General features: G+C 41.3%; 1 pseudogene; it reads right to left on the bottom strand.

Annotated features, from left to right (window-relative positions):
* Positions 1-1,249: 1,249 nt before the first annotated feature.
* Positions 1,250-1,346, bottom strand: LOC141709801 (small nucleolar RNA R71; annotated as a pseudogene).
* Between the last annotated feature and the right edge of the window lie 8,809 nt (positions 1,347-10,155).

The following is a 10,155-nucleotide window of genomic DNA, read 5'->3' as shown; positions in this document are numbered from 1 at the left end:
AGACTTTTCCCATTCTCTCTGAGGGATAAAGCTAAGGACTGGTTATATTCTGAACCAGCTGGGTCCATCACTACTTGGGAAGATCTTGCGCAAAAGTTTCTGGTGAAGTTCTATCCAATGGCCAAGACTGCAGCTATGAGGAGTGCTCTTACTCAGTTTGCGTAGCAACCAACAGAATCTATGTGCGAAGCTTGGGAGCGCTATAAGGAGATGTTGAGAAAGTGTCCACATCATGGTATGCCTGACTGGATGGTGATCACTGGGTTATAATAGTTTGGGAGCCCAATCTCGGCCCATGCTCGATGTAGCAGCTGGAGGTGCCTTGTGGACCAAAAGCTATACTGAAGCCTATAATCTTATTGAAACTATGGCTGCAAACGAGCATCAAAACCTAACTCAAAGGATGATTCCTAGGAAAGTAGCAGGTATTCTGGAAGTTGATGCAGCTACAGCTATTGCAGCGCAGCTCCAAGCGCTGTCTATGAAGGTCGATTCTTTAGCCAACTATGGAGTCAATCAGATAGCTATGGTCTGTGAGCTTTGTGCATGTTCTCATGCTACGGATCAGTGTTCTCTTGTTAATGAATATGTTCAGTATATGAATAATTATCAGCAACCGCAGCAGCCTGTGCCAGCTACTTATCATCCTAATAACATAAACCATCCCAATTTCAGCTGGAGCAATACACAGAATACTATTCAGCAACCATATCAGCAAGGTGTAAGTAAACAGTTTAATCTACCTGGATTCCCGCAACCTCAGCAATATGCTCAAAGGCAATCATATCCTCAATAAGGAGGTTCTGCTCCACCTTCCAGTGTTGATTTCGAGGAGCTAAAGCTGTTTTGCAAAAGTCAGGTTGTTTCTATCAAGACCTTGGAGAATCAAATTGGTCAAATAGCCAATGTCATGCTCAATCGTCAACCTGGCAGACTTCCCAGCGATACTGAAGTGCCAGGAAGGAAGGAAGCTAAAGAGCAAGTCAAAGCTATTACCTTAAGGTCTGGAAAAGTTACTGATGCTAAAAAAGCAAAAGATGGAGTAGCTGAAGTTGTAGATGAAGAAGAGAAGCAAAAGGAGAAAGAGGCGGAACCAAGGAAGACTACTGTTGAACACACTCTGCCTGAGGGTAATACAGGGGAGAAACAGCTCTATCCTCCACCACCTTTTCCTAAGAGATTGTAAAAACAAAAGCTGGATAAGTAATTTGGTAAGTTTCTGGAGGTGTTCAAGAAACTTTACATCAACATACTCTTACTCAGTTTGCACAGCAACCAACAGAATCTATATGTGAAGCTTGGGAGCGCTATAAGGAGATGTTGAGAAAGTGTCCACATCATGGTATGCCTGACTGGATGGTGATCACTAGGTTCTACAATGGTTTGGGGGCCCAATCTCGGGCCATGCTCGATGCAGCAGCTGGAGGCGCCTTGAGGGCCAAAAGCTATACTGAAGCCTATAATCTTATTAAAACTATGGCTACAAACGAGCATCAAAACCCAACTCAAAGGATGATTCCTGGGAAAGTAGCAGGTATTCTGGAAGTTGATGCAGCTACATCTATTGCAGCACAGCTCCAAGCGTTGTCTATGAAGGTCGATTCTTTAGCCAACTATGGAGTCAATCAGATAGCTATGGTCTGTGAGCTTTGTGCAGGTTCTCATGCTACGGATCGGTGTTCTCTTGATAATGAATATGTTCATTATATGAACAATTATCAGCGATCGCAGTAGCCTGTGCCAGCTACTTATCATCCTAATAACAGAAATCATCCCAATTTCAGCTGAAGCAATACTCTGAATACTGTTCACCAACCATATCAGCAAGGTGTAAGTAAACAGTTTAATCCACCTGGATTCCCGCAACCTCAGCAATATGCTCAAAGGAATACATATCCTCAATAAAGAGGTTCTGCTCCACCTTCCAGTGCTGATTTCGAGGAGCTAAAGTTGTTGTGCAAAAGTCAGGCTGTTTTTATCAAGACCTTGGAGAATCAAATCGGTCAAACAACCAATACCATGCTCAATCGTCAACCTGGCACACTTCCCAGCGATACTGAAGTGCCAGGCAGGAAGGAAGCTAAAGAGCAAGTCAAAGCTATTACCTTAAGGTCTGGAAAAGTTGATGATGCTAAAAAAGCAAAAGATGGAGTAGCTGAAGTTGTAGATGAAGAAGAGAAGCAAAAGGAGAAAGAGGCGGAACCAAGGAAGACTACTGTTGAACATACTCTGCCTGAGGGTAATACAGGGGAGAAACAACTATATCCTCCACCACCATTTCCTAAGAGATTGCAAAAACAAAAGCTGGATAAGAAATTTGGTAAGTTTCTGGAGGTGTTCAAGAAACTTCACATTAACATACCCTTTGCTGAGGCTCTGGAGCAAATGCCTAGTTATGCAAAATTCATGAAGGGTATTCTTTCAAAGAAGGTGAAACTCGATGATCTTGATACCGTTGCTCTAACGGAAGAGTGTAGTGCTGTGCTGCAACAAAAATTACCTCCAAATCTTAAAGATCCAGGTAGCTTCACCATTCCTTGCACCATTGGCAAGCTGTTATTCGACAAGTGCCTTTGTGATTTGGGAGCAAGCATCAATCTGATGTTGTTGTCTATCTTCAAAAAGCTGAATTTTCCTGATCCAAAGCCCACCTATATGTCTCTACAATTGGCTGATCGTTCTATTACATACCCACGAGGCATCCTGGAGGATGTGTTAGTAAATGTTGATAAACTCATCTTTCCTGCAGACTTTGTCATTCTGGATTTCGAGGAAGATAAGAAAATTCCCATAATCTTGGGAAGACCTTTCTTGGCTACAGGTCATACCTTGATAGATGTGCAAAAAGGTGAACTTACTATGAAGGTGCAAGATCAGAATGTGACATTCAATGTATTCAATGCAATGAAATTCCCGACAGAAGATGAGGAGTGCTTCAAGGTGGATTTGATTGATTCTGCGGTAAATTCAGAACTTGATCATGTGCAAAGGTCTGATGCCTTAGAAAAAGCCTTAGTGGGGGAATTGGACAATGAAGATAAGGAAGGAAATGAGCAACTACAATATCTAAATGTTCCTCCTTGGAGGCGAAAGCTAGACATTCCATTTGAATCTCTTGGTACTACTGACCTCAAGAATGTTGAGGGAAAGCTCAAACCATCTATTGAGGAAGCACCTACTTTAGAGCTTAAACCATTACCTGAACACTTGAGGTATGCTTTTTTAGGTGATGCATCTACTTTTCCTGTTATTATTGCATCTGACCTTTCAGGTAGTGATGAGGACAAGTTCTTGAGGATCTTGAGAGAATTCAAATCGGCCATCGAATGGACTATAGCGGATATAAAAGGGATCAGCCCTTCTTATTGCATGCATAAAATTCTGCTAGAGGAAGGTAGCAAGCCGACTATTGAGCAACAGTGAAGACTGAATCCTATCATGAAAGAAGTGGTGAAGAAGGAAATTCTAAAGTGGCTGGATGCAGGAATCATATATCCTATTTCTGACAGTTCTTGGGTGAGCCCAGTGCAATGTGTACCTAAGAAAGGAGGTATTATTGTGGTAGCAAATGAGAAGAATGAGCTCATCCCTACTCGAACAGTCACAGGATGGAGGGTATACATGGACTATAGAAAGTTGAACAAAGCCACAAGGAAGGATCACTTCCCTCCTCCATTTATCGATCAGATGCTTGACAGGTTGGCTGGTCATGAGTATTATTATCTTCTGGATGGCTATTCAGGTTACAATCAGATTTGCATTGCACCAGAAGATCAAGAAAAGACTACTTTCACTTGTCCATTTGGCACGTTTGCTTTTCACAGAGTTTTGTTTGGCTTATGTGGTGCACCTGCCACTTTTCAGAGATGCATGATGGCTATATTCTCTAATATGATTGGAAATAATGTTGAAGTGTTCATGGACGACTTCTCCGTCTTTGGACATTCGTTTGATGAATGTTTGCATAATCTTCGTTCGGTGCTTAAAAGGTGTGTGGAAACTAATTTGGTGCTCAATTGGGAAAAATGTCACTTCATGGTGCAACATGTCATCATTCTTGGGCATAAGGTCTCTAGTAAAGGTCTTGAGGTGGATAAAGCCAAGGTGGGAGTCATTAAAAATCTTCCGCCACCTATTTTGGTGAAAGGAATCCGTAGTTTTCTTGGTCATGCGGGTTTTTACCGGCATTTCATCAAGGACTTCTCTAAGATATCTAAGCCGTTGTGCAACTTGCTCGAGAAAGATGTGCCTTTCAAATTTGATGATGAATGTTTGGCGGCATTCGAGACTCTCAAGAAGAGTTTAATAACTGCACCAGTTATTATGACACCTGATTGGATAGAACCTTTTGAGATGATGTGCGATGCGAGTGATTATGCAGTGGGAGCAGTTCTTGGGCAGCACAAGAATAATATCTTTAATGTGGTCTACTATGCTAGTAAGACGCTTAATGGAGCTCAAATGAACTACACCACTACTGAGAAGGAGCTCTTGGCTATAGTCTTTGGTTTCAAAAAAATTCGATCTTATCTACTTGGGATAAAGGTGACAGTATTCACTGATCTCGCTATCATTCGCTATCTGGTCTCAAAGAAGGATTCGAAGCCTAGACTTATTCGTTGGGTGCTCTTGCTACAGGAATTTGAGTTAGAGATCAAGGATCGAAAAGGTACTGAGAATCAAGTAGCTGACCATATCTCTAGACTGGAGAATCTCGATTCTACTTCACATGATAAGACATTGATCAATGAATCTTTTTCGGATGAGCAGTTGTTCGCAGTTCAGGAGGAAGAACCATGGTTCGCAGACATTGTTAACTATCTTGTTAGAAATATAATGCCTCCTAATATCAATGTGGCTCAAAAGAAGAAGTTTCTTCATAAGGTGAAGTGGTACATGTGGATGAACCATATTTGTTTAGACAAGGAGCTGACCAGATCATCAGGAGATGTATCCCATTCTGTGAGACGGAGGGGATATTACGAGACTGTCATTCCACAGTTTATGGTGGACATTATGGTGGTGAAAAGGCAGCAGCTCATATTTTGCAAGCAGGTTTTTTCTGGTCTATATTGTTTAAGGATGCACATCAGTTTATTTTAAGGTGTGATCATTGCCAAAGAGTTGGGAATCTTACTAGAAAGGATGAGATGCCTTAAAATGTGGTGCTTGAAGTTGAGGTCTTTGATGTTTGGGGAATCGATTTCATGGGACCATTTATCTCATCCTGCAATAATCGATACATCTTGCTGGCAGTCGATTATGTCTCGAAATGGGTAGAAGTCAAGGCTCTACCGATAAATGATGCAAAGGTAGTGTTGAGTTTTCTCTATAAGTAGATATTCACAAGGTTTGGAACGCCACGAGTGATCATAAGTGATGAGGGGTCGCATTTATACAATCGTAAGTTCACTTCTATGATGCAGCGCTACAATATGAATCATCGTATTGCTACTGCCTATCATCCACAAACTAATGGTCAAGCTGAAGTGTCTAATAGAGAGATCAAGCACATTCTAGAGAAAGTTGTTTGTCCATCAAGGAAAGATTGGTCTTTGAAGCTCGATGAAGCTGTTTGGGCTTATAGAACAGCATACAAGACTCCACTTGGGATGTCCCCGTTTCAACTTGTCTATGGTAAGGGATGTCATTTACCTGCGGAGATTGAGCATAAGACTTATTGGGCATTGAAGAAGTTAAACTTTGATCTAGATGCAGTTGGGAAGAAGCGAATGCTTCAGTTAAATGAACTTGATGAATTTCGAATGCAAGCGTACGAGAACAACAAAATGTACAAGGAAAAGGTAAAAATGTGGCACGACAGGAAGCTATCTCCTAAGTCATTCATGTCAGGGCAACAAATTCTTTTATTCAACTCTTGTCTCCGACTTTTTCCTGGAAAGTTGAAATCAAGGTGGTCTAGACCATTTATCGTCAAAACTGTGTTTTCATATGGAGCGGTGGAGATTTTTGAGAACGATCCAAGCCAAGCATTCAAGGTTAATGGTCAGATATTAAAGCACTATTATGGGGACACGGCAAACCGGGAAGTGGTTAGTGCCATTTTATTGTCAACTTGATCGAACTACTCTACGTCAAGCTAATGCCGTAAATGAAGCGCTTCTTGGGATGCAACCCAAGATTTGAGACTATAGGAACCTTTAGAAGTTAGTATTCTATCCAAAAACCCAAAAAAATCAGAAAAGAAAAGGTAGAAATTTTTTTTCAGAAACCTCTCAGGCACCCGCCTGAGATCTGGGGTGGCCGCTTGGGAGCTGAGGCCCCGCTGGAGATCTGGGGCGGCCGCCTGGAGCCCGACTGCCAGAATTTTTTTCCCAGCCTTATAAAAAAAACTGAAAAATCACAAAAAAAAACAATTCCACAACCACAACCCCATTAACCCACGAATTTTCTCCTACAAGCAAGCCATAAACCCCACTCCTAATCAACTTCTAACCCTAAATCCTACCCTATACATACACACAACCTCTCCATATACTCTCCCATATTCTTTCAACTTAAAAACTCTCTCCTACACAGAAAACACAAATCTCAAACACTAATTCTCAGTTTCAATGGCCCCTAAGAGATCTCGAACTGTTGATAGCAGCAGCACCATTCCTACTGCTGATTCTTCGAGGGGTACTGCTGCGAGACCCCGATTGCTGGACAGGGCTGCTGAGGAGGAGTATGCTTGGCTCCTGATGAAGCCGATTCTAAAGGAGATGGGGTTTTTTCCATCGGGGAGGGATGGTGAGTTATTTCCGATGATTGTAGAGAAACGGTGGATTACTTTTTGTGAGTCTCCTGAGGCGGTTCCGATGAGTGTGGTTCGCGAGTTTTATGTGAATTCCAAGGCCGACAAGAATGGGTATACGGTTGTTCGTGGGCTTATTGTTGATTATTATCCCGCGGAGATTCGCCGTATTATTGGGCAGCGTCAGAGGAAGCCCCGGGAGGAGAATTGGAACGAGAAAACCCCCGAGGATTTTGACTCGGATTTGATTATTTCTACTCTCTGTCAGCCGGGCACGGTGTGCAAGTTTAAGACGGGATCTAACGAGTATCTTTCTTTTCCGGCTGTTGCGATGAACAGGTATGCCCGTGCATGGAATGCCTTTATTTGTGCTAATATTTTGCCTTCTTCACATGCACATGAGGTTACAGTTGAGAGAGCCAGGTTGTTGTGGGGGATTTTGAATGAGGAGTATTATGTGGACCTTGGTGAGTTCATCTACCAAGGGATTTTGAAGTTTTTGAGGGGGAGGTCGCATAGCAATATCCCTTATGCCTCTATCGTCACGAAGCTGTACAAGGCAGTTGGAGTCCACTGGCCTTCTTATGAGCAGCTGCAGATGCCGACCGCTCCTATTGATTCATCGACGCTGAATGGGATGCAGGAGTGGACAGGTGGAGAGCCCGAGGAGCATGGTTTGGGATATCATCTCTCAGGGGGTGTCTAGCAGCTGGTGCTATGATGGCTAGGCCCAGTCAGGCTCATGATGAGGCAGGTTCTTCTAGAGCCCAGGGAGGCGATGGTTCAGTGATGGCTGATGCCCAGTACAGGAGGCTTTCCAGGAGGATGGATGCGATGTACGAGTCGCAGAGTAGGTTTGCACAGGAGCTCACCCTAGCACTTGGGACTGCTTTCAGAGGCCTTGGAGCTGACATCCAGTGGCCCATTTTTGGTGAGGACTCTGCTTATCTGCCTCCTGGCACTCCACCCTCTGAGGGTGATGATGATGATCTTTCTGAGTAGGTATACCCTGTGTTCCTTTCTATTACCTTCACTGGGGACAGTGAAGATTTTAAGTTTGGGGGTGGTAGTTAAGGAACATATTTGTGTGTGTGTCATGTAGTTGCATATTCATGATAGTTTAGTTCATATAGTTGCATATTTTTTGCCATATAATTTTTTTTTATTTTTTTTATTTTATAGCTTTATTTATCATAACATTTAGCTCATGCATATACCATGATCGCTTTTGTGTTGCTTTACTAATTGATATGTGATATTGATGTGAGTGTAGTGATAACGGTAGAGTGATATTGAATCTTGTTAGGTTGACATGCATGCTAAAAACACTTGTAATTTCACTAAGTCTTAGAGTATGCTTAAGGACTAGATTGTTGTCATGGTTTGATGGTTTTTGAGGTTAATCTATTGATTATGCTTAGAATGTATGATAGGCTCTTAATGATAAAAGGCATGAAAAGATATATTGGAGTAAAAATTGGAATTCATTGCTAGTTGTGGCTAGGCGTCAAATGGCTAGTAGCCGACTCATATTGTATGCGAGTAGTCTAGAGTTGAGAAAGATACAGCGAAATGCACTTGCTCAGAAATAAAAAAAATAAAGAGAAAAAAGAAGAAAAAAAAGAAGAAAAAAATATGGTTTAATGCATAATTGATCACGAGTGAGCTCTTTGGTATTCGAGTTATTAGGTTCTTAGGGGACTTTGTGCCTAGTGACCTAAGGCTTTTATAGTCTGGGATCCGCTAACCTAACGCTCGTTAAATGGATGCCATTGCATAAGTCTTTTGTGGACTTCACTCATTGCACGATCAAAAAAGCATTTGTTTATTGTGTTGAATAAAGGCATGATTCCGTAATAAGCTCCAATGATCTTGAAGTGTTATATGTCATTTTGTGTCTAGAATTTATTCTTCATATAATCATGTGATTGCCTTGAGGATAAATGAGTTATGATAATTGATCTAATTTCGAAGCATATCTGTTAAGCATTCGCACATACTATGTTTCTAGTTGTATGTTAGCTTGCATGATTTGATTGATCTTTAGTCGTCTAATTGCATTTGTTGAGATGTCATGTGTTGGTTGGTTTAGTCATTGCGATGGGGATCGCTGCATTTCATGTAGTTTGCATTCATGCATGTCTGTGACACTTGAGGACAAGCATCGATTTAAGTTTGAGGGTGTGATAAGTGGCATTTTATACCATTTAGAACGTCTTTTAATGGCTTGAATTGATGTCTTGAAATCAAGTATTTTGTGTATTTGACGTATTTTTCTAGTGTTTTTTGCATTTCAGGGTATAACTTGCGTATGTAGGAAGAATTCATCATAATAAGCCTAGGGAAGTACTTGGAATCGGTTGCGTGGAGTTGTGCGAAGAAATCAGCAAAATCAGGACCAGAAAGAAGAATTTTCTAGAAAGTGCTGAGGCGCACGCCTGGGATCTGGGGCGGCCGCTTGGAAGCTGAGACGCCCGCCTGGGAAGCTGGGGCGGCCGCCTGGGGTCATAAATTCAGAATCTGCTTTTTATAATTCGTGTTCTACTGGGCTTCTGAGACTGCTGATTCTTGTGGACTTCTATATAAATAATAATCTTCAGAGACATTTCAAAATAACAAGCAAGAAGAAGCTACAAGTATTAATCAAGCAAGGAGCAAGGAGAGAAGATTAAGAAGACCGTTTTAGCACACCGTAATGAAGAAGATGAAGCATACGTTATATTGTGATTCTTTTATTCGTTGTAACGGTGGATGCTAGTTTTCTTTACTTTGAACCTTAATACTCTTGTGACATACTCTGGTTTTAATAAGTATTTTATTAGTTTATATTGTCGTGTTATTATCATGTTTTCATATGAACCCATGGTGACGATGAGTTCTATCATGGGCTAATCGTGATCATGGGGTCGTAGCGGATTTACTATGGATTTCTTTAGTTAATTGTTTAATACCTTGGTATATGATGATTGTATGATATCTAGCATAGGTTGTGCTTATTCGTCTTATGTGCGTCGCGAACATATAAGATAGCCTGTTAATCTCTTATGAAGCAAAAGTGAATCTTGAGATTTAGAACTTGCCATGCTAGCATAGGTTCATGTATTTGTATGCATGATTAGTGGGTAACTCTAACCGTTTTACTTGCCCTGTGTAATCATAATGAATAACTTGCACTTAAATCGTTATGTTGTCAAATTCTCTAGACATATAGGGTCTCAACATAATTGATGCCTATTCAACTTCTATCTTAATTGTGGATGCTTGGTAGAATGGTACTTGTACAACGAAAGTTGGCTTTTATCAGTTTCGTGTTGTTCGATTAATATCATCACCATTACATGCTAAGGGTAATAACAATAACTATTGAAGGAAGTAGTAATGAAGTTATGATCTCATGT

The sequence above is a fragment of the Apium graveolens genome, chromosome 2, assembly GCF_009905375.1.
Source record: "Apium graveolens cultivar Ventura chromosome 2, ASM990537v1, whole genome shotgun sequence".
Lineage (NCBI taxonomy): Eukaryota > Viridiplantae > Streptophyta > Magnoliopsida > Apiales > Apiaceae > Apium > Apium graveolens.
The sequence above is the reverse complement of the archived record's forward strand: the minus strand, read 5'-3'. Positions and strand labels throughout refer to the sequence as shown.